This window comes from Dipodomys merriami, unplaced genomic scaffold (genome assembly GCF_024711535.1).
Source record: "Dipodomys merriami isolate MVZ:Mamm:240054 unplaced genomic scaffold, mDipMer1.0.p SCAF_15, whole genome shotgun sequence".
Classification (NCBI taxonomy): domain Eukaryota; kingdom Metazoa; phylum Chordata; class Mammalia; order Rodentia; family Heteromyidae; genus Dipodomys; species Dipodomys merriami.
In genome coordinates this window covers 10,009,236-10,032,975 of record NW_027202826.1, presented here as the reverse complement: position 1 = coordinate 10,032,975, position 23,740 = coordinate 10,009,236, and the positions used below count along the sequence as shown (strand labels likewise).

The following is a 23,740-nucleotide window of genomic DNA, read 5'->3' as shown; positions in this document are numbered from 1 at the left end:
TGGCTCAAGTGGTAGAGTTCTCGCCTTGAGCTGAAGAGCTGAGGGACGGCGCCCAGGCCCAGAGTTCAGGCCCCACGACCAGACCCCCCCAAAAAAAAAAAATATCTCATAGTAACAGCAAGGGATTATTGACTGAACCCCCAATCAGTCCTAAAACAAATTTATAATTCTGATGTGGTTCATAAGAAATACATGTATCAAAACAGCACAGGGACAGTGCTCAGGCCCTGAGTTTAAGCCCCAGGACCAGCCCCACCCCACTACCAAAAATAAAAAAATCCTAAAGCTCTAATTTATTTTTCTTTGATCATGAGTTTTACTTCCTTCTTCCTTTAATATATGCTCTGGGGCTGGGATGTAGCTCAGTGGCAAAGCGCTTGCCTCGCAAGTGCAACGTCCTGGGTTCGATCCCCAGTACCAAAAAAAGAAAAGACAAAAAAAATACAGTTTTAAAAAAAACCCTTTAATATATGCTCTGTCTACTCACAGACTTGCATGCAATTCCTTCTGCCCTCCTCAAGCAAGCTGGTATTTCAGGCATAACCCCCGAGGCTTTCTCCCTGTCCACAAGGCTAGCTACTCTCAATATCAGAAGTACCTTACCACTTCCTCAGGGTATCACATGGGAGAGCCTTCCTTCACTCGTGCAGGTTTAAATGCCACCTCACCCAGGAAGTCTTCCATCGTTATCTCCTGAGAAGTAAGCACTTCCTCAGCAATCTTCCCATCACTTGATTAGGGCTGTGATTCTAGAGCTTTATCATCACAGCTTATCTGTTTCTCCTCTCTAACATAGACTTCACGATGTTCCTTATTGCCAATAAATACACATCTGGTTCTATCTGCAGTGTTCCATCACCCTTCAGCTTCCTGAGGAAGACACATCAGGCTCTGCAAGATCAGCTTCACCCACACACAGCCACGAGTTCACCCAATGATTACCACACTGTAGTTAGCTGTCCCCATCTGTCACCTCCAGGGCAAAAGCCAAGTTCACTTATATTTGCCATTTAATTCAGCACCCAGTCACTCTGAATCCTGTCCTACTTTAATTTTTTACACAGTAGATCTTTCTAATTTATTTATTATCTATCACTTTCCACCAGAATCAACACTCAGTGGGTATGTGGACCTTGCTTGCTTTGTTCTCAGTAACAATTCCAGTGCTTCTGGCACATAATAGATGATCAGCAGTTTATGAGGAATGAGTGAATGAACGAATGAGTCATCTAGTCACTAACCCAGTCCTGGCTATCAACCTAGTCCTGGCTATCAACCATTGGTGCCACATAAATATCTACAGAATAAATCTCATCTTGTGAAGAAGTAATTTGTTTGTATTTTATGATCTATTATGTTTGGTGATATTGATATCTTCTCTAACACCTGGCACAGAGTTTTGACACATACTGGCCCTGATTAATTTCTATTAAATTGGATGGCTTGTGCAATGTTCTCTGAAGGAGCAGCTTCTGTATTAAAGAAGCTACAGATGGTCTGACCTTGGCTTGACCTTGACTGACCAGGACATGGTAATTGTTGAGAGACAGAATGTAGATTGAGAGCCAAAATTTTCTTGGGCCCTTTAACAGTGAATTATCTGAACTTTTATTTCTGGCCTAACATACTTGCAAAAGGTAAACTCCTCAGAAATAATCACTAAGCTCAGAAGACCTCTAGTCACCCCCATCCCCAAAGCTAAAAATGCTCTAAGATTCTGAACATCTGAAGCCTATAGAAGACATTTGCCTGCTTTGCTGTAGCCACCTTCCTGGCGCTCCCCAATGTAACTGGTAAATATACTGACTCATGACTTAGTATTCTGTGACTTCAAAGTTGACATAACCTCTTTAGTGGTGGAACATGTGGCTTGAGCTAACAGGAATCCAGGTCCCTGGGTCAAGCACACTTGTATTTGCTTCAGAAGAAACTATGCTCTTATTTCCTCTAAAGCTGAATAGTATTTTGCATCTTCAGTCATTAGCTAAATAAAAGCCTAAGTGATTTTAATTCCAAGCTTGAGTTTGTCTCATCTTTTCAAGGAATCTAGCTTTTTGTTGTTGTTTATGGCATTGGGAATGGAACCCAGGGCATGCTATATCCCAGTGTAGGCACCTGTTGTTATTTCACAGGGCACATGGTGCCTCCCTCCCAGATGAAAGGAGGTCCTATAGAGCAATCAAGGTCACCAGCTGGCTGCACTGTCAGGAGTCTGGTCCAGATCCCAATTATGACTTCAGACAATTACTTAGCCTTCACTTCAGCTCCCCCAAGAGATTAGCAAACCTGTTGTGGTAAAGAAGCCTACATCCTCACAGCTACCTGTTGGTCCTGAATCCCTCAATACCCCTTCTTTACCATTTTTAGATTGTTCAGTTCACGTCACAATGATTCTAATACACACTGGCTGAACTGAGCAGGCCATTATTTAAAATAGTAGGGAATTATGTTTACAAGGCATTAATCCTCCATTTACTTCTCATGACCTCATAGCATTTCAGTGCTCATCAGTCAACCTGGGAGACTTCAACATGTTCCTGCCATCATTCCCCAAGATATGACAATGTCACATTCAAGAGTAATTTCCTTTCACTTAATGTCCCACACAGGAAATAACAGGACCAACAGGTAAGGGCAGAGCACATAAACTGCACCTATTAAACACATCACGTAATAACATCACCTCAGCTTAAGAATGATTTTGAAAAAAATCATTCTTAGAGCTTAGTGCAAATGTACATGCATCTCAGTCAAATACATGACATTATTCAAATCCCTCTGAGATACATTTCCATTTGGAGGTGGAAAGCAGCTGCATGACTGGCACAGAAGAAGGGGTGTCATGCACGTAAGAGGTCGTGACTCCACACCAGAAGTGTTGGCTGAGATTCTCACAGGCAGGCAGGACAGCGGCCCTTCTCACAGGCAGTAAAAGGTTTGTTCCTACCAGCCTTACCCAGTTGCCAAAGGAGATTTTTTCCAAGTACCACTCTTAGAAGACCAAATTCAAAAGATCATCCTCTCATGAATCTTGACATTATTATATGGCACAGAAAGAAAATGCATTTGTGGAAGGAAATAGTCAGAAACTTTCATTTGGTGAATAGAAAACAAAACAAAAAAACAAGTATAAGCTAAGTTTCTGTATAGGTGCAAATAAGGACAGCAGAATAAGCAGTCAAGAGAACTTCTGTCCCTGGCTACAAAATGAAGGGTTCCCACCAAAACAGCAGCTTACAGAGCCACTTGTGATTCTCAAAGCTTCTAAATCATGTTGACTGAAACACATTTTCTCAAAGGTAAACAGAGAAAACTGTAGTGCTAACGGTGATACATAGAGTGACAAATATCCTGCTTACATTATCTTCAATATCAGCTTTTACCACTTCAGTTTATCCAAAATGGGTTCAAAGGACTAAAATGCAAAGACAAATATGTGTTATTTTAAACTCAGTCACTCCTGCTTTAAAAATCAATCCTGATTTAAGCTACTGAGGAAAAACAGTATACACAGTAACTTCCATACAAAATCAGATGGTAAAAGCGCAGTACGTAGTAAAAAAAAAAAATACTAAATTAAAAAAAAAACAGTTTAAGTGTTAGTGGCTAAGTCAACAGCGGTATTGAATAATAGAATTTGGCAGGAATCCAGATACTTTCCAATTGAAGAATGTGGTGCCAGTTTTGTGCTTGCTCATATTAACAAGGAATTTTTCTAGACAGAATTCAATATCTAAGGAATTTAAAGCACTTAATAATTAATTTGATTCCCTACTAGATTTTTTCTAGTGGAAAACAAATTCTGCAAGATTTATTTTACCCAAGAAGAACAAATAGCATACAGATGAAGTGAATGACTTGAAGTAAAACACATACTTCCACCTCATGACCAGAAGTCAGATTGGAATATCCTTCTTGCTTCATATGAAGCAAGCTCTGAAAGAGCCAAGCAGAAACAGAAGCCCCTTGTGCCTACTGAATTGCTCATCTCTTCAAAGACTGAACTTATTACAAAAATGCCCACCGATGCATGAAATATTTTAGGAACAACTCTGTCAGGGCGGTCTTATGCATATTCTTTTAAAACTTTCAACTGTGGCAAATTTAGTCCTTTGAAAGTGGAATTTGATATCTGTAGGTTAAAAGTACCTTTAGGAAATAAACAGACTCTTCAAGCTGGGTAGCATTTTTAATCAAAAGGATATGTGCTTTGCTTAAGTGGCTTGTAAGCCATGTTGGCCCTCCATATCTGCAGCTTTCAAGATGACTTAGAACAGATCAAAAAAATTCTAAACATGTACAGACTTTTCTTCTTGCATTATTCCCTGAGCAATACAACTATTTATATAGTATTTATATGCAGCATTAGGTATTATGAGAAATCTAAAAAAGGTTTAATGTATAAAGGAGGGTGTGTGTGGCTTCTGCACAAATATTATGTCCTTTTCTACAAGTATAAAAATACAAGAGCTCAGTATCCTTGATGGAACCCATCACCCACAGAGACAGAGGAACGATTGTACTTATAAAGAAAATTCTCTAGAATTGTTCCAAAACTCCTTTCCAACAAAAGCCACTATGGATGAACAGGCAATCTCTTTCAGGGATTTCTCTGGAGGGCTGCTTCATTGATGACATGATGCCATTGCATCATGTCAGCTGTCTAACAGCCATATCTGTTCTTCATTCCATATTCTTCACATCCTATAGATATTTATGGTACCTCTGATGTGTGCTAAGGACTATGCTAAGTTTGAGGGATGTGAGAATGAAGCAAATAGGCCCACTGTCTATCCTTATGAAATAGAATAAGAGAACAATTAACATAAGCACTCAAATTATAGCTAAGGAATCCAATATGGGGGGGAGATATATGGTGATGTAAAAACTAGCTAGTAGTGAGACCCAACTAGTAGAGAGAGGTCCCAAGGATGACATTGTGCTGAAGCTAAATAAGAATTAACAAATGGGACTGAGATAGAGCTATATGCAAAAGGTGAGTTCGTGAATAATGTTCCAAGAAGAATCAACAGCATGCACAAAGGCTCAGTGACATTTTGAAACAGGATGATAATGATATGTTAAAAGGCTTTGAAATGAAAGACAGTTGTCCTTACATATTGAGATTCAGTAATCCTTAAGTATTGAAATTAAATAAGAGGCTGGTATGAGCTGTGTCTGCAAAGACAATCAGAGAACCTTGCATGTACTGAGGATTTCATCTATCCTGAGAATAAGGAGACGCTCCAAACAAATTTCAAGTGGGAAGGAGCGCAGGAGAGGGAGAAGGATGTGAGGAATTCTACTCTACAACCTATAGTGAAGCTCGGTTGAATCACTAAAGATAGGCTGGAGAAACAATGGGGAGTGGTAAAGGTAGCAGTGAGAGGATACATAGCACAGAAGAGAAGGAGGTATTAGTAAAGAGAGAAATAAATGGATGGATTCAAGATTCTAAAGATGTAAAATTGGAAAAAAAAATGTGTGCAGGGACTCATTTATTTTTTTCAGCTTCACGCATTGTGGTTAAGGTAGTTCTGTAGCATATAGATAATGAAGAAAAAGTAGCAAAGAGAAAAATGAAACCTAAGAAGTATCTCATTTTATGTAAAAATGTACATTCCTGAAAAATTGTGCTACATCTGGGTAATAAAACAATGTACACCTTCAGAAATATTACTGGGTAAATATTTCTTCCCTGCACGAAAGCATACACTAAAAAATGCAAAACAGATTACCATAATACTATATATCAAGAGAAATGTAAACTACTATCTTGATTATTTCCATACATCATTTCTCCTTAATTATAGGGCATGTAAATTGGATGATTTTACAATTCTGAGAAGATGGTACAGTTGAGAAGTTTAATAATCACCATCAAGCTTCACAGCAAACCATTTAGTAAGCAACTAGAATGTCTAAGAAGCTTGCAAAGATTTAGATCTATCCCTTTAGCAATGAGTTTAAACACAAGGAAAAGTCATTTTTCTATTACTATTCTATTACTATTTCTATTACTATAACATTCAATGTCCAGTTCACATCCCCCCAGAAAATACAGCTTTCCCATAAGTCTGGTCACAGTGAAGTCTGGGTTGTAATATCACAGAAATTGTTAAACAAAAATTACAGGAACTCCTTGTTTTGGACTAAGCTCCTACACAGACTAAACTAAAAATCAAAATGGAGTCAGACTAGAAGTCTCCACCACTATGGTCAGACCAAACTGACCTTGAAACTAGGATTAGAGATTAACAGCCAAATTTCCCAAACAGGCCAGCTTCAACTGGCATGATAATGAAGCTCTCTCCACTTTAATCCTTATATTAAAGAAGTAAGCTGAAATAACATTTTAACTGAGTAGTTATTTTCCTCTTTTTCTGTCTCTATCTTAAAAGAAATTTTGAAATAGCCACTCTACCTCCTGACTTTGTTTTTCTGCTTTCTATAAATCCTGAATATAAAACCTTTGCTTGAACCATCTTAGAAGCACTTTTCCTATTTACTAGAATAAAATGATGCCCCTTTCTAGAATCAAAATGAAGCTGATCACAGAATGAAAAATACTTCATGTTCTCAATTACATGGGGAAACTAGAAAGGCTGACCTCAGAAAAGAAAATAGGAAAATAATTACTAGAGGCTAGGGAAGGGTCAGGAGACAGATTTCCACAGCAAACTGCAGCAAAGTCAAAAAGCAATTGAAAATAAGTCCACATACTTCACACACACTCACACACTCACACTCACACACACACACACACACACACACGTATTTATGTGCATGTTAGGTGTCTGAACTGGAGGGTGGAGGTGAAGGTAAAAAGGAGAGTAGTATACAAATGGAGAGAGGAATGGAAGGCAAACAAATACAGTCATAATATTCAACATACAAAAAAATAAATAATTAACACACATGGAGCTGGGAAGGCCCTGGGTTCAATTCCTCAGCACCACAAAAGCAGAAAAAGTCAGAAATGGCATGCTGAGGTTTAGTGGTAGAGCACTAGCCTTGACCTGAAGAGCTGAGGGACAGCGCCCAGGCCCAGAGTTCAGGCCCCACAACCAACAATAAATAAATAAATAAATAAATAAATAAATAAATAAATAAATAAATAAATAAATAAATAAGTAAATAAATAAATATTCAACATACATATGTGAAAACAGAACTAGGAAATTTGAGAGATGGGTGAAGATGGGATATAAAAGAGGGGAAGAATGACGGAAGGAGTGACTAAATGAGATACAGTGTACAAATAAATAGACATGTTAAACTGACCTCTTTGAACAACTATTCAAAGCTTCAAGAATGGAAAATAAAAAAGAAATAGAAAAGAAAATATAAGGTGGTTCGCCAGACCCAAGAGCCAAGAGTTCTTTCCTGAAAACTGAGAACCTGAGAAGAAAACGACTGTTTATGCTGAACCTACATTATTGGCTTGAGATCTGATGGGCAGGATAACATGAAGTATAGGAGTGGGGGGGCGGGTAAGGAGAGGGGAGTTGGGACAATTATAAGAAGGACTCCTGCTTCTGATTGGTTGGGGCTGACAATCTGGTGTTTATACCTAGTGGCCTGCTGTGACAGTATATATGCCAAGGGCTCAACACACAGATAGGAATATGAAACAGTCTGATTTGTTTGGCCCTAAGCTGATTGCTGATTAACTTCCCTATATCTCTTCCTCTCCATCCTCTAGACCAAATGTAGGACATATCAAAATGTTTTTCTTAGAATATATACCACAAAAAGCTTAATTTTATTCTGAAACAACCACATGTTTTTGTGTCTAAAGCAAAACAATGAGTACAACAGGCTCAGCTGGGATTACACTGGCTTTATAAATCAACAAGTATCATCTCAATTCTAATTCCAGGAGCTAAAAAAGTCTAATCTTGAGATTTTTGTACCTAGAATGTATACCACCCACTACAAAATGCAGCTTTTAGTCTGGAAAGAAAATCAATATGAAAATTACTAAGGAAAGAATACAGAATCATAGTAGGCCAATACACTGACTTCTGAAGACTAAGTACACTTTGAAATAATGCTATTTTTGGTGATCATAGTCACAACCCAGGCGTTATTTAAACAAGAGATTCTACATAGAAATTTCTATTCCACCCCCTCCAAAAAAAAAAAAAAAAAAAAAAACAAAAAACCTCATTACAGCACTAAAGTATATATGAAGTAACCGAAATAGTTTATAGCAGGACTATCTTGACAGTAGCCATTACTTATAACATTCATGTGTAGGCCTGAATTAGGCATATAGTACTATTTTAAGAAATAATATACTTCTGACATGCCACAATACCTTTGAAAAAATGCAGTGCTCTACGTTGTGTGGTTATATTTAAATTATACCTTGAAATGTTTCAGCACAAGGTTAAGGAAAGGAAATGGCAGAGAGTCTTAATAGTTTTTATTCTTGAGGAAAAACTGATAAACTATATTGAATTTAGAAATTCAAGTCTCAGCTTTCTAACACTGTAGAAGTACCCAGAAGAGTAATTTACAGAAAAGTATTTATCACCATGAGCTCTACCAATGGTTGCTCTCTATGGACCAACTTGCAGCTCACTTAGACGTTTTATGATCACATTAAAAAGGCTGAAAGATGGGGCTCTCCCTGTAATAAAATTGTTGAGCCTTTCATAATTTTATCTGTTTGACAGAGATGTCATGGAAAAGTAGTTTACCAATGAGTCCTCAACTACAACCAGGCCACATCTGCTCACCAATATACAGGTAAGAAGGAAAGAGGATGATCTGATCTAAGCCTCAGGTCATGTAACAATGCTAAGTAAAGGGATTTTCATCTGTCCTTTACTTTTTCTTTGAAAAGTCAAGAAGTAGCTCCTGAAAGCTGATGAGAACTTGAAGATATTAGAGATCTTGTACTTTTCATTTATAAATAGAAAAAAACGAGGATATACTTAACAGGGTTAAATGGATTTTTTTTCCTCCAGAATCTGAGATGACTGAAAAATCTTGTTTAGTACATTTACCTTTTTTTGTTAGGTGTGTTTTAGTTTGTTTGATGACTATTTTCAAACACACACAAAATAGAATAATACAGGGGCATCACCTGGCTCACATATAACAATATTTGGCTTATCAAAGATTAAAAACAGAAGAATTGTGATTGGCTGAATCATAATCTTCCACTGCTAATATCTTGACCTAACTGTACTGCTTTACAGAAAATTTCAAATATTATATATGAATGGGGCACTGGTGGCTCATGCCTGTAATCCTAGCTACTCAGAAGGCTGACATATGAAGATCATGGTTTAAAGCCAGCCTGGGCAGGGAAGTCTGTGAGACTCTTCAATTAATCACCAAAAAAATCCAGAAGTGAGGATGAGTTCAAATGACAGATTGCCAGCTTTAAGCAAAAAGCTCAAGGACAGTTCCCAGGCCGAGTTCAAACCCCAGAACCAGTGCGCGCGCGCGCACACACACACACCCCAAAATATAGCTAAGATAAGGGAAATGCCTCCCCCCACCCAAGATATATTCACATCCCATTTATTAGAACCTGTGAATATTACCTTGTAAAATAAAAGACATAACTAAAGATTAGGATGAGCCAGGTGCTGGTGGCTCATGCTTGTAATCCTATCTACTCAGGAGAATGAGATCTGAGGATCACGGTTCAAAGCCAGCCCAGGCAGGAAAGTCCATGAGACTCTTATCTCCAATAAACACCTGAAAACTGCAAGTGGCACTGTGGCTCAAGTGGTAGAGCACCAGCCTTGAGCTGAAGAGCTGAGGGACAGCACCTAGGCCCAGAGTTCAAACTCCACAACCAAAAAAATAAATAAAAAAGATTATGATGAAGAGTTGTCTTGTATTATCTAAATAGATCCTAAGTGCTATCATTTGTATTCTGTAAGAGAGACGCAAAGGAACATTCAACCCAGAGAGAGACAGAGGGGATAGCAAAGTGAGGATAAGCAGAGAACTGTAGCCACAGGCAGGCACAGCCTGAAGGAACTAGAAGAGGCCAGAGCCTTCCCCAAAGTCACTGGGGTGTGAAGCCCTGCCTATACCTTGATTAGAGACTCCTAGCTACTTATGAAACACAAAACTACATCCAACAGCAATTCCCACACTCAGGAATTAGTTGATTACATCTCCACAGAAACTGTTTAATGTTGTCCTTTTCCGTTGCTGTTGTTGTTATTCTAAAAACTGATGGTTGGATCTAAAGATTTTATCAAAATCACATTCAGGGTTGGGGGAATAAACTCTATAAATGGTTCTTTATGGTTGCTATTATACTAAATTAGGAATCGTGTCATGCTTACTTCTCTCTTTCTAATAAGATCCACCTATGAGAGCTGGAGGGCTATTAACCTGATCTATCATGAGCTTCTGACCTAGAAGTTTTTCTTGTTTTTTGTTTTTTGTTTTGGATGGGTGTTTCTGATTGAACCCAGCGACTCAATATAGACCTGCAGCCCTAAATAACTTTACTAGCCATTGACAATCAGTCTTTAAATCTGGTATTTTGTTAATGAAATGGTAGTATCTCATTTCTAGCATACACTCCACATTTAATAGCTAGAATAAGGTTTCATCTGAAATAAAGTTCTGTGGGTTTTTCCAGGAAAGGCAAGATCTCATCTGGCTTGGATGCTGGATACCATCTAGAGTTTAAGGAGGTGCCAGGATGGATATTAGCCTCTTGACTGCAAAGATTACCTAGTCTACAATCAGTGACCAGAACTTCTCAACTGTATTCACTTGGTCCTCCAGTTACCAATTCAAGTAATTTGCCAAAACCATGAACTCTACTTTAAAGAATAAAAGCCAGGATCCCAGTCTGACAGGCTGATGTCAGTCTATCAATTGAGTGGGAACTCCTGAACTAGCTACTTCAAATCATCTGCCCTAAGTCCACCTTATCCTAATATAAGCCATCTTCTTTTTCTGGAACCTAAGCATTTGGTTCAGTTTTCTCCACATCTGCTCCTCTCCCTGAAGTTCAACCAGTTCATCCTGTCCAACACCCCACCTTTCTCCTAAGGCATGGTATTGCATGCCTGTGATCCCAGCTACTTGGAAGGCAGGGATAGAATGATCATGTTCATACCCAGCAAGATGCTATCTAAAAACAAACTAAAGCAAAAGGACTGGAGGCACAGGTCAAGTGGTACAGCACTCTTGCCTAGCAAGTTCATTGCCCTGAGTTCAAACCCTAGTACTGAAGAAAAAGAACACCCTGCTTCTCTTCTTCAACTAGATTAGGTGTCCATTCCCAGGATTTTGAGAATTTAGACTAAGGGGAAAAGGTCCAGTATTCTTTCTGGGTATCTCGGCTTACTGCAGCTATGTGGAGAAAAGTGAGTCAAGGCAAGAGCAAGCACAGGCCAGTTTAGGAGCTCTTTTGGCTTCCCTGAGACCCATCACACTTCTCCCACACTTCAGTCAGGTGAACCAGTAAATTTTCTCCTTAACATGAATCCCAATAAACCTAATCATGAGTCTTAAAGATTGTAAATGCTCTTGTAGTTTCTTGTATTTCCTTCCTGTACAAATAACATTTCATCACAATTTGATTTTCTGTGAACTGTATATCTGTATCTGTCATCATCATTTGGGGCTTTGCTGACATATAACATAGCACTCTATTGAGCATCCTCAACAGTCCCTAGGAGAATGCTAATGAGTTTCAACACAGGGACAACAATACTATGAATCGATTATTATCCCCAAATTAACACCTCACACGTGCTAGCTTATTTAACCCTTTGAGAAACTCCCAGGGATGAGATTACTGCCTCTTCCATTCTCTCTCTCTCTCCTATTCCCTCTCTCTCTCCCTTCCCCTCTTCTTTCCTCTCCCTCCCTTCCCCTCCTCTTTCCTGTTTTCTCCTTTCCTCTCTCTCCTCCCCTCTTTCTTCTCATTGACAGTGCTGGGCTCAATCCTAGAAACTCACCAATGTTAAATAAATGCTCTACCACTGAGCTATATCCACAGCCCAAAAATGTAAAATCTTTTGCGGTTTTCTTTCCCTTTTTTCCCCCTTAAATGAGAGCGTATCTCACATGTTGCCTAGGCTAGCCTCAAACTTGTGGCTCTCCTGTCTCAGTCTTTGGAACAGCTGGAGCTACAGACCTGCACCACCACACCTGGCTCTCCATTTTGAGAAAGCTAAGATTCATCAAAGGAAAGCCATTTGTCCAAGGTCACACATTTACTAATGAGTAAGTAGATCAGGGATTTAAACCACATTTGTACCCAATTACATGCTCTTTCCACTTTGCCCATGAAGCCTTATGCAATAATAAATCCATGCTAATTAGCCCACCAGCAATATAACTGATCAAAGATCTCCATTTAACCCTAAATTTCCACTAACCCCAAAGTGAATGATCTTCCATCATTAAAACTAACATGAATAAATTCATGTATAAATAAATGAGCAATATGAAAATCAGTCTCTTGAAAAAGTTATAATATAATTTCTCCAAAATTGCTACTGGCAACCTGAAGACTAAATGCTGGCATTCCTCTTAAAGTAATGGGGAAAAAGAATGAATATTTAAGAACACTCTGTCAGAACAAGTTGTATACAACTCCCTTGGCAGTGATATTTCAAAAACAGCAGAAAGAGATTGGTGAGGACCTGTCAATGTGTGACACACCTACAGTTCTCCAATGCTCAAAGGAATATTCTTCTGTCATCATTAGATACTAATCATTATTGAGCACTCCCTTGGCTTGGAGGCAAGAACAGAAAGCTTTTTGGAAGAAAATGGCTGTCTTCAATAGCTTATCAAGGAAAGAGCCTGGGCAACCATCAATAGCAACTTACTAGCATAGAGGCTGAGAGTCACTAGCTCTTATCAAGAACCTTCAAGGCAACTTACTCACTTGCAAACTTGTATCTCTGGGCATGGTTCAGTGTACCTGTCATCCCTCACATCTTGTAAGCATAAATAAGAAGATCACAGTCCCAGTGAGGCAAAAGTAAAACCTTATTCAAACACTATATAATGAAGCAAGAAAGGACTGAGAGCATGGTAAGAGAGAAAAAAATATTTCAAATAAGATCATAAACATAAAAGTGCTTTATAAACCATAAACTGACAAGCAAATGTTAATTACTTTTGTTCTTGATGTGTCTACTATAAATGCACAGACCTGGGAAGTAGGGAACTGCACGATTTGAAAGAAATAATTAGGTCTAAACAGAAGGAATATGTTAGCTTTTCTCCTCTCTGTGACAGACCACCTGGCAAAAACAACATAGAGGACAGATTTATTTTGATTCTCTGCCTCAGAGTTCCAGTCTATAGTGGCCAGGCCCCACAAACTTGAACAGAACACTACTATGTGAAAGAAGAGGATTTTCCTTATGGCAGACAGGAAGCAGAGTAAGCCAGGAAGGGAGCAGGGACCAGGTATCACATTAAAAAGCACACCACCACCACCACCTACTCCCTCCAGCTAGGTCTCACCTGCTACTCAAGTATTCAAAATTGCACCACCAGCTAGGAATCAATCACTGAGCCTACAGATAGCATTATTACAGTCAGACTATAACAAGGAGTCTTGATCAACTGGAAAGAAAATAGAAAGAAGACCCAAAACTCCTTGCTATGGAGGCCAAGACAGGGGATGCAGAGAGGTAAAGGGCCTCATATTAACCAAAATCCTTGTTCAATTCAGCAAATCAGCCAGTGATGTCTTCCCTTCACAGACCTTTATATCCACATTTGGGAAGTAAATAAGCAAGAGATATAAATAACCAAGTAAAGTAAAATATGTTGAGACAAGGGCAAGAGAACAGAGTAAGGGGACAGGAAGTACAGAGGGCTTGCAGTACCTGGAGGTTAAAGACAAACCAGAATGAGGGCAGATTTCTAATGTCGTCCCTCCAAAGCTACATTCCACACAGAAAAATAATCATCATATTGTGCTTGAATGAAACTGGCATAAGATCTGACAAACCCAAATTTCCTAGGAACATATAGCTCACTTTTTGTATTTCTTCCTCACCTCTGTTCAAAATTACAAACCCAAATGTGCTATATAGCATAGCTAGGAAGAAAACAGGAAAAGACCTAGCTAAAGGCAGATCAAGGGCAATTACATGAAACAAAAGTAAAGCACGTAACACTAAAAACCGCTGCAAACTACGAATTTGTCCTCAAGAAATGACAAATTCGACAGGCCTTTAAATACTACTCAATTCTTTCCCCTTAAGAACAGCTGGCTGTAGGTCAACGATGATATATAGGTTGTATTTCTAATAACCTCAAACAACTGGCCGCCCTTTCAAGAGCAGTGTTGAGAGGTGCTGGAGCCCCTGGGGAATAAATAAGACATTTCAGGGGAGAGGAGTGGCTCAGGATGGGGCAGGGACAAAGCACATATGGCCCTAATTTGCCTTGCCTTTCCTACGTAGATCGCAGAGCTTTTTAAAAAATTAGGAAGCAAACACTCAATAAAGGACAACACCAGGAACAGTGATGGATATGAACATTTTTGCTTCTAAAAGAATATATAGTCAAGCTGGAAGGGACTGATAAATGTATGAGTGCTAACATGCAACTCATCAAATAACTAAGCTCCTAAAATTTCAGATAAGGTTTCAGATTCCAGGAAGTTGCAATAGGAAAAGACTGCCAAGGAATGGAGAGCACCTCCACTAAGCAGGCTTTAAGAGTACACATCTCTGAAATAATTGAAAAGAGGAAGGACTGGTCATAACAGAGGTAAGGAAGGTATGTTGGGAATGAGGAACTGACCAGGATGGCAGCTGATGCAGAGATGCATCAACTGATGCAGAGAATTTCCATGGGTCATCAGGTCACAAACACCCTTAAGTAGTAGGGGTGTTTGCGTGTGTTGTGTTGTATTGTGTGTTGCTTTTGTGTGTGTGTGTGTGTTGTGTTTATAAGGAGATTTATTACAAGGTGCTGTGATTACAGAAGCTGTCCCCAGATATGCAGCTGGTAAACTAGAGTACAGGAAAACCAGTGATGTAAGTTGCCATTTGTGTCTGAGTCTAAAAGCAGAAGACCAATATCCCAGCTCAAAAGCAGAGAGGGAGGAAATCAAGAGGGAAAAGGAGAAAGAAGGAGGGCTCTTTCCCTCCCTCCCTCCCTCCTTCCCTTTCTCTCCCACCCTTTCTCTCTCCCACCCTTTCTCTCTCTCTCCCCCTGTCTCTCTCCCTGTCTCTCTCTCTCCCTGTCTCTCTCTCTCCCTGTCTCTCTCTCTCTCTCTCTCTCTCTCTCTCTCTCTCTCTCTCTCACACACACACACACACACACACACACACACACACACACACACACACACACTCTGAGGCCTTAACAAATTGAATAAAGTCCACCTGTACTGGACTTGTTAACCACATTCTGAAACACTCTCACAGACACACCCAGAATGGTTAACTGGACAACCTTTTGCGAAGACTAGTTGACATAAAATTAGCCATCACACCCAATGATTGAGTCATTACTCAGTTGGCAACAAGGACCATGATTGGTGACCAGCCAAGATAAACTTCATTAAAAAAGGTAAAAAGGGCTGGGAAGTTGGCTCAGTGGTAGAGCGCTTGCCTTGCATGCCTGAGGCCCTGGGTTCGATTCCTCAGCACCACATAAGCAAAAAGAAAAAAACCCAAAAATGGCACTGTGACTCAAGTGGTAGAGCGTGAGCCTTGAGCTGAGGGACAGTGCCCAGGCCCAGAGTTCAGGCCCCACGACCGGACCCAAAAACAAAATAAAATAAAATAAAAATAAAAAAGGAAAAAAAAATTGTCCATGCAATAATAAGATCATCAACATTTATAGGATTCTACTCAATACAAGCAACTCTGTGACTAAGATATGAAGTTACTTTTAACTCCCTACAGCTTTTAACTTTTTTTTGGAGATAAGGTTTCACTAAGTATCCCAGGCTGGCCTTGAACTCAGACTCCTCCTCCTTCAATTACTTGAGTACTAGGATTATTGTATTGTGCCACTACAGATTCCCTATAGTTTAATTTGTTATCTGAATGGAGAAGGAAGTCTAGGACTCCAAAGTTCAGCAATGAGGTTGAGAAGAGTAAAACACAGCTGGCTCCTGATTGGAGCACAGCAGATTGAGTCAGTGGGGCTGCATCAACAAGCTCTGTCAAACCTACTCATCTGGTGATTCACAGTGAAGAAATGGCCACTCCTCAGTGATGACCCAGGACAGGTGGGATTACTTTAAGAAAAAAAGAAGAGACTACAAGATGTCCCCAACTGTTGCAAACTGGTTCTTCTTACTATCTATAGCAACTCCAGGATGCACTTTTCAAGTAAGATGTGCCAAGTTCCACACAGTCACCCAGCAGAGACATGCAAGAAGGAAACTCAGAGGTCAAACTAAAGCAAGGTGATAAGAAACTAACATTAGCCATTACCTTTTAAATACAACCAGTAGGTCAATATCAAGTTGTTTGCTGTTTCCTAAAGCAAACCAAGGTCAATCAAAGTTGTCAATTTTTTTCAAAAGGAAACTATTAGATCCTGCTTAAAATAAGAAAAAAAAGTGTGAATCTCTTGTAACATGTACAAATATTAAAGAAATTTATCATTTTAATGTATCAAAAAAGTAGCTTCATGTTCAAAAATAGACAATAAAAATACATTAGAAAATATTGCATTTTCCCACAAAAAAATCAAAATGAGTATGTGCAAATCATAGAATTGCCATGTTCCAAAAAATTTATTAAGGAAAACTTTAGGACTGGAGCTATGGCTCAAGTGCAGCCTTGAGCAAAAATGTTAAAGGACAGGGCCCAAGGCCCAGTACTGGCACACACCCACCCCAAAAAAAGAAAAAAACTATTTTCCTAATATATATATCCATATATAATATATATCCATATATATAACATATATATCCATATGTAATATCATATTATAATACATGTATTATAATATATATAGTATCCTTATTTTTAGACCATGCAGAGTTGTCTGTTAAATGACCTGCTAAAAATGATACTTGGGTACATAACTTGTATGTCTATATACTTATATATGAATATACGTGTGTATATGTATACAAAGAATGATGTATGCAGATTTACATATGACAAAATATTTCTCTATATTCACTCTGAGTTATTATAAAGAACACCAACCTAAACTGAATGCCTAGTAAACACAATCAAAATGGAAAACATTTACTTTGAGGAATAAAATATGTTCTAATGAGTTGGTTATAAAAATGGGGAGAGGCTACATGAAAATATCCATCAACTCTTTAAAGTGGTCATAAAAACTGCCATAGAAATTCCTAAAACGTTCATGCTTCAATGAGCCTGAGTCATAAAATTTAACAAAATACCTATTTCACATTTTACACATACACACACAGGGAACCAGTTCCTGGAATTTCCTCCAAGCCCAAAAATCCTAAGGTTAACCTAAGACCAGTATTTCAACAAAGGTTAATTTCCATGATACCAGGAGACAAGTCAGCATACATTCCTTCTGCATTCTGCCAAACCTTGTGAATTTTCTGAACTCCTTAATGGCATGTCCTAGAATAATGTTCTTAAGAAAATGTTTAAAAAAAAAAAACCTATGCTTCATAAGAGCTAATTAGCAGATCATCCAACAACTGCTGAGTATTTTTATAGCTGTTATCAATTACTAGCTTCTCTTTAGGGAAAACATTAAAATCAAAAAGAACCTGAGATGGGAGGAAATGAAGTGAGCCCCACCTAAAAGTGTGGCATCTTTCCTTCGCCTGACCTCACATGAACATAGATTCATAATTTCTATTTTCAGCCTTGTGCATAAGAAAGTGTTTATATAACCCAAAATGAAGAGATTCTATTAGGTAGATACACACACACACACACACACACACACACACACACACACACACACACACACACACTTATTTCCTCCTGTGTAGTCTAAGTACTCTAGAACCACTGTAAAATGCTTAAGTCACACAGCACAATATGGTATGTGGAAAAGCCATGTTTGCTTCTGTTAATTTCTTTTCTAATATTCTTGTAAATGAAGCCAGCTACTCTGGAGGTTGAGGAAGGAAGATCACAGTTCAAGGCCAGTAGAAAGGGGTCAGGCTATTTGGTTAAGTAAAAATCGAAGGGCTGGAGGAAACAGTTTAAATGGTAGAGTAGTTGCCTGAAACCCAGAGTTCAAAACCCCAGAACCTAAAATAAATAAAGTAATTCAAGTCCATAATTTCACACCTCAGAAGTAACTCTTGTTTGTTCCAATATTTACCTCCAATTTCTATATAATATTTGTACATCTACTTTTTGATTTGTGGTTATTGTCTATTAACTTCCCAAGACAGAAAGAACAGAAACAGTGTATTGACTCAAACTGTCCATCAATGCATTGCTAGCTAGGCAATTGGGCATAAATTATGTGATTCCTCTACATTTCCTGAATTCACCTCAGTGACACCCTGTTTCTCTAGCTCTTTCTACTCACCCTGCACAGTTCTGTTGTTGTTACTGTTGGTCTTGGGGCTTGAACTCAGGGCCTAGGTGCTGTCCCTGAGCAGTTTTGCTCAAGGCTAATGCTCTACCAATTTGGGCCACAGCTTCACTTCCAGCTTCTGGCAGTTAATTGGAGACAAGAATCTCACTAACTTTCCTGACCAGGCTGGCTTTGAACTGTCATCCTCGGATCTCAGCCTCCTGAGTAGCTGGGATTAAGGCTTGAGCCACCAGCTCCGGGCTCACAATTTTATCCTATTTCTCCAACTATAAAAAACAAATGACCCAGAATGCCATTTGTTTCGAAGCAGACACAGATACTATTTTTAGGAGCTTTTGCAGAAAGGGATTAACTGCAGCTAAAAGAAATCAGTCGTCACATATCTGAAAAAAAATATCTACAGCCAACTAGCGTGCCTGACTAACCAGTAAGTTTAGGAACTGAATCGACTGCTCTGTCCAAAAATCACTAAAGTTGTCCAAATAAAAACTCTGGCTGTGGTTTACAAGGCAACTAGTGTCTAGCTTCCTGGTGCAGGAGTGAACTGGAGGTCAGACAGGTGACCCTGACAAGCAGGCATGGTACATTAAGGAAAGGAAATCTTGCCCCTAGTTCGTTAATCAACAGGATAAAAGTGATTAAGCAGGAATTATTTTTCAGTGACCTATATAATTTCATCAGAGCTGCTATGGCTATTAGCAGGCAGCAGCTGACACCCTAAAGAGATGAATTTGACAGCAGAGCCTACCTGAGAATCAAAGGGAGGGGCAGGCCCCAGTTTATAGGGAAGCAACAATCTCTACCCTTCCGCTCCCTGAGGGCGGTCTCCTCAGCTCACGGCTCTTCACCCTCCAGGGGGAGTTCTCTGGGTCCCTGCGTGGCTAGGGCTGCAACACCTAGTGCGTGGCCAAAGAGGGACGTTATAAATGGAAGGTCCAGAAGAATAGGGGTGTGGAAGCAGGGATCCTTCTCCAGACCCACTCACACGATGCCCAAGGTCCCAAGCCAACACGGCTGCCTCCACCACAACTAACCCAACCTGATCTCAAGCAATAGTTCTAACTCCCTCGCACAAGTAGGGTTAACAAGGGAGCTTTGTTGAGTCCAGGGGGAAACGCACGCGGGCGCCCACGCGCGCGCACGCACACGCACACACACACGCACTGTCCATCACCACCACCACCATCTGAACGCAGTTTCGTCAGCGAATGTCTGGAATTGAGCAACAGCCACCCCACAATAATAAAGTCCTTACACCTGAGTGGCACCGCCTCGGTGTCTTGGGTAAGCAAGGAGGTGCCCGAGGACGCCTCCGACCCAGACGTCTTGGCCTCTGCCAAGTCCTCGCCACCATCGCCCCCCCCCCCGCCCCGGGTCCCCCGGGATCCAGGTGCGCGGACCCCCGGGACCGGGAGAGGGGTGGAGAGCCTTGATGACAGCTGGCTCCCCCCAGGGGCGGCCACCGAATAAGGTCGCGTGCCGGAGCGACACCGGTCCCTCGCCGCGCCCCCCACCTGCCCAGCCCACCGAGGGGGGCGAGGCACCCGCTCCGACCCCCGAAAGCTGGAGAAGCCTGCCAGCCTCACTCAGGCGAGCGCGCACGAACCTGTCGGCCTCGGCTGCTCCTCCCCGCGCGGTTCCCCCGGACGGCCACAAAGTTTGTGCGGCGGGCCCGCGGCGGGCCCGGGGACGCGGGTGCCCGAGCGCCCACCCGGCCGGGCACGCACTGACAGGGAGGCGGAGGCGGCTCCTCCCGGCCCAGGGCCCGACGCCCCGCGCTCGCCTCGCGGCCCTCACAGGTAGAAGCGTGGGGAAGGGGGATCCTCCAGACCCCCGCTCCAACTCAGCCTGAGAACCGGGAAGAAAGTACCGGGCAAGAGCAGGTCGGAGAGTAACTTTCCGACCGTGCGTCAGCCGGTGGCGGAGCCGCGCGGGGCCCCGGCTATCCCCGCCCCCTCCCCCCCCTCCAGGGCCCTCAGGAACGAGGGCGGGGCCCAACCTGCCGGCTAGTCTCAAAGGAAGCACGCCGCAGGCCACGCCCCTCCACCCAAGCGTGTGGCCCTCCTGCCGCGCCCCTCAACCTCAGGCCACGCCCTACACGAGGCTCCGCCCCTGACGCCAGGTGCGCACGGGACGCAGTGTGCGCCCCCGCCCTTGGGTTTCCTAGGCGAAGAGGGTGGAGCTTTTGAGAGAAAGTTTCCACCGAAACTTGAACTGCAGAGCCGCGGGAGACCCTCGTGGAAGTGCGGGGAGGGAGGGGCGGGGTCAGGCAGGGCGGGGGGCGTGGTCATTCCCCTCCCCCCCCCGGGGCGTCGCCCCCACGCGCACGAGCGAAAGGCGCGCGTTTCCCGCGCAGCCACACGTGGAAGGCCGACGACCGATGTCCGGCGACCCGGAGGCCGGAGTGTGCACCCGCACCCGGGTTTCCTCACGCTGCCTTTCATTCCCGGGGTTTGCACTTTAAAATGACTCCGTGGAGCTGAGTCGCGCGCTGGAAGAGCGTCAGTGTGTCACGGGCAAACTCCCAGGGGGACATCTGGTCCCCGGGGTTAAAAAGGTGACGGGATGGGGGGTGCCTGTTGGAGTTTCTGGTTTGGGGGGGAGTGCTTTGGGGGGTAACCTAACCTCCCTGTGTCCTCACGTTCCCTGGAGGTGGGGGCTCGGAAGTCCTCAACCCAGAGCCCCAGGGCAGGGGGAGGGGGCGGGAGGAGGAGGGACGGAGACACCCCACACACACACACACACACAATGCCACCCGCCTCGACCCCACGCGCGCCTCGGCCTGTGGTAAGCTGTGCATCCCTCTCATCCACAGCTGCCCCCCTCCCCGTCTCTACCGCACCCCCCCAGTAGCCCCCACACACACACCCACCCACACCTTGTGTCTCCAAGCTCTGCTTTCTGGACTTGAAATCGCCGAGGAGAAATCGGAAACTCCGGGTTAGAAAGCTCTCTTGGTCTGTTCAAGGCCCTGTGGTTGCTGTGGCTGAAACTTGAGGTGAGCCTCAACCCAGGCAGGCCGGGCCATGGCACTGCTAGCAAAGGCGGATGTGGGGGCTCCCAGCCACGGCAGCTGGCGCTTCACCCAGTTCTTGGGAGGAAGCGTCTTCTTCTCTTCCTTCTGGATGAATGGTTTCTGGAGATAACCAAAATCAGAGTATCTAATTTCCAGTGTATCTTGCATATCTAATTGCATGTTCTCTCTTGCAGCCAGTGTAACTGGAGAGAAGCCAACTTCATGCATGCCCCAAAGGTGTGCACCAGCAAAAACGAAGGTTAACTTGTCCAGTGTCTGTCAGGATTCACCACCTCTCACCTGTAGCAGTCTGAAGTGGCTCCTAAAACCCGGAAAGGTGGCAGACCCCACTTAGGTCACCTTGACCTGCACTAACCTTGAAGAAAATACCTACTTTGTAAGTTGTATTCGATAATGAATTGACACAGTGAAATGTCTAGGCCAGTACCTGACACGCGTAAGGATGTTACTTCTCTCTCTACAAACATAACTTCATGTCTTCTGGGAATGAAACACTTTTTGGAAGAAATATATCTTACAAAAAGAAAACAAGAAAGAAAGGACCTAAAATTAAAACCTAAGAAATGAAATACAACAACAACAAAATTAGTGATGGAAGAAATGAAGTCTCACAGAGTTGCCTGAAGTGATCTAACTGGAATGGTACTCTCTTCTAAGTTCTGCTTCATCAAGGGAAAACCATAGCATCAGAACATGCTACAGTAGAATTTTAAAATATGAAAACTTTAGTTATAAAGTAGAAAAATAAACATGTAATATGCAACGGTTTTGCTTACTACCTTGATACAGAATTCTTTCAAATAAATGAGATATAAGAATAGAAAACAGACAAAGGAAGAAAAAGGTGAGTATATGGATTTCAAAAGTCCAACCATACAAATTAAAATAAATGAGAAAAAAGATCTCTGAATACAGAAGCCAGATAGAGTTCAGTCTCTTTTTCTTACCATTTTACTCCCACTTTTAAATGTAATTATATAATAAATTGTATTATAAAATATATTTATATTACTGCTAAATATATTCAGTAATATAAACATTTCTAATATTATTAAATATTTTAAATCCTAGAAATCTAGAACCCTATGAAAGAATGAAGAGCCGTATCTCATCATTAACACAGACAAGCACAGAGCTCATGGGACTATAGGTGATCCCATCCCTATAAGGAAGTAGAGAAAGGGTACAGCATATATATAGGAAAAGCCAAGGCAAGGGCAGCCAGGGAACTGAGTGTTCTAAGGTAAGATGTCAAACTATCCCTCATTGTTCCAGATACCTTGAAATCTAAACTAAAAAGGACATTAAAACATGATCATTCACAGTAATATTGAATCTAAATTGTCTGCTATCTCTTAAGGAGAGCTCAGAAATGAACAATCATTCTGTTAAGAAATGCTTCTAACAAATACATGACTAAAAACTTGTTGCTTTTGAGGCTGGCAGTGGAGCTATGGCTGAAATGGTAGACTGCTAGCTTTGAGCAAAAAAAGCTCAGGAATAGCTCCCAGGCCTGAATTCAAGCCCCAAGATTGATACCAAAAAAAGTAAGAAAGTCGATAGGGAAAGGGAAGGAAGAAAAGAGTCACAGTAGAAATAAGTGAATAAGATTCAAATACACTAACAGTATGGAAAAATCACAATGAAGCTCCCTATTTTGCATAATTAATATATGCTAATAAAAGTAATAAAACAATAGGAAAATTTTTGCAAGGGTGTGGAGAAACTGGAGCCTCTATGAAAATAGCACAGCAGATCCTCAAAAAATTAAAAATATAATAACCATGTGATCAAGCAAGTTGTGAATATTTACCAAAATAATTAAAAGCAGAATCTCAAAGAGACATTTGTACTCTTACATTCAGAGAAGCATTATTGACAATAGTCAAGAGAATGAAGCTGGTAACTCCAGCACTGCCCTTGACCAGATATTTCTCCCAAACTCTGGTCCCTTCTGGGATCAGTTAGCCTTGGTCAATACAAGCAATAAAAGTTTTATCTATGTATTGCAACTAAGAAGGACTATTGCAACTTTAGCACAAGGGCAGTGCCCTATGACCTAATTGCCATCCTTTAAATCCCAACTCAGTGATGCCAGTTTCTTCCAAAATCACCACATATGGAACATGATTCCAGTACATGAACTGTCAAGAGGTATACTTAAACCATATCCAAACTGTTAGTGAAAAAACAAAGAAATTTGAGCCTATT

The 23,740-nt window shown here is 41.3% G+C and overlaps 1 protein-coding gene across 3 annotated transcripts in view; it reads right to left on the bottom strand.

Moving 5' to 3' along the window:
• Nucleotides 1-23,740, bottom strand: part of Fhip1a (FHF complex subunit HOOK interacting protein 1A) — a 195,819-nt gene that overhangs the window by 157,991 nt on the left and 14,088 nt on the right. For 2 of the 3 annotated variants that reach the window (XM_070022202.1, XM_070022200.1), the window contains exon 1: nt 20,099-20,361. The exons of the other annotated variant lie outside the window; for it this stretch is intronic. The gene's annotated coding sequence lies outside the window, so the exon portion shown is untranslated. Of the gene's footprint in view, nt 1-20,098; nt 20,362-23,740 lie in introns of those variants that run through there. 3 annotated transcript variants of the gene reach the window in all.